The sequence below is a fragment of the Gossypium raimondii genome, chromosome 2, assembly GCF_025698545.1.
Source record: "Gossypium raimondii isolate GPD5lz chromosome 2, ASM2569854v1, whole genome shotgun sequence".
In the NCBI taxonomy this organism is placed as follows: domain Eukaryota; kingdom Viridiplantae; phylum Streptophyta; class Magnoliopsida; order Malvales; family Malvaceae; genus Gossypium; species Gossypium raimondii.
The window spans coordinates 5,476,216-5,478,245 of record NC_068566.1 but is presented as its reverse complement, the minus strand read 5'-3'; positions in this window follow the sequence as shown (position 1 = coordinate 5,478,245).

Here is a 2,030-nt window from a genome sequence, read left to right as displayed (position 1 = left end):
ATACTTGAAGTGCACGAACCAATGCCAAGAGTTCTTTGTCATAAGTTGAATAGTTTAACTGTGCACCATTCAAGTTCTCACTAAAATAAGCAATAGGTTGCTTATCTTGCATTAAAACGGTGCCGATTCCAATTCCTGAAGCATCACACTCAAGTTCAAAAGTTTTAGCAAAATCAAGTAATTTAAGCAAAGGAGCAGAACATAACTTAGCTTTTAGAGTTTGAAAGGCCTTTTCTTGGGTTTCACCCCATTTGAAACCCACTGATTTCTTTATAACCTCTGTCAATGGGGCAGCAATAGTAGAGAAATCTTTCACAAATCGTCTATAAAAACTAGCTAAACCATGGAAAGATCTCACCTCAGTCACCGATTTAAGAGTTGGCCACTCCTTAATTGCCTTGACTTTGTCCTCGTCGACATGAATACCTTGAGCACTAACTATGAAACCTAAAAATATTAGTTTATCACAACAGAATGTGCATTTATCAAGGTTGGCAAATAATCTTTCAGCTCGTAGAATATTCAAAACGGTTCGAACATGGAAAACATGATCATCTAATGTCTTTGAGTAAATTAAAATGTCATCAAAATAAACTACTACAAATTTACCCAAGTGAAGCCTTAAAACATGATTCATTAATCTCATAAATGTACTGGGTGCATTAGTAAGGCCGAAAGGCATAACTAACCATTCATACAATCCAAATTTTGTTTTGAAGGTTGTTTTCCATTCATCCCCTTCCCTCATTCGAATTTGATGATAACCGCTTTTTAAATCAATTTTTGTAAATATAATTGAACCATGTAATTCATCAAGCATATCATCAAGTCTAGGAATTGGATGTCGATACTTTACCATTATTTTGTTGATTGGGCGACAATCAACACACATGCGAAACGTACCATCTTTCTTTGGCACCAATAAGACAGGAACAACACAAGGGCTTAGGCTTTCACGGATGTACCCTTTGTCTAGTAACTCCTCAACTTGCCTTTGCAATTCTTTTGTCTCATCAGGATTGCATCTATAGGCTGGTCGATTCGGAATCGAAGCTCCGGGTACTAAGTCAATTTGATGTTCAATCCTTCGTAAAGGTGGTAAACCTTTAGGGGCCTCACTAAAAACATCCTCATAATCCTGCAAAAGAGATTGAAACACACTAGGCAAATTTTCGTTAACGTTAGATAAAAATAAATAATTTTGCCTAAACCTCACAAGGATACAAGGCTGTTTATTGAGTGGGTCTTCTCACATCTTTTTTTGTTGCCAAAAGAATTTTTTCGCTCATTTTACCACTTGTTGATTCACTCACCTTTGGGCTTTTTAAATTTTGACTTTTTTTACTATTAGCCTCTTTTCTCTCTGTCTTTTGTATTTGCTCTTTCTCCCTTACCCCCTCACAAAATTTTATCATCTTCAATTGATCTTTGTATACATCAGTAGGATTTAAAGGAGCAAAAGTGAATTTCTTACCTTAAATACAAGGGAGTATCGATTAAGTTTACCTTGGTGTGTAACATCACGATCAAATTGCCAAGGACGTCCAAGAAGCAAATGTGCCGCATGCATTGGGACCACATCACACCATACTTCATCCTCATAATTGCCAATCTTAAAAGTGACCAAGGACTGCTTTCAGTAACTTTGACTTTGAGCATTCATTAAGCCATTGAAGGTGATATGGCTTAGGTGTTTAGCACAAGGCAACTTTAAAGAATCCACCAAATAGCTACTCACTACATTCGAGCAACTCCCACTATCAATAATGATTGAACATAAGTTACCTTTAATAAAACACCGAGAATGGAAAATATTGGTCATTTGGTTGTCATCATCTTTCATCTGGATGTTAAGTGTTCGGCGAACTACAAGGCACGAAAAATCAGCAAAGTTCCCTTCATTTGGTGGTTCGACCAACTCTTCGCCATTATCACTGTCATCTACAAGTTCTGGCATATCTGGATCTGTTTTATCAGAGTCGGAAGTGTACTCACCATTATCTTTTAAAAGAAGTAATCTCGTGTTAGGG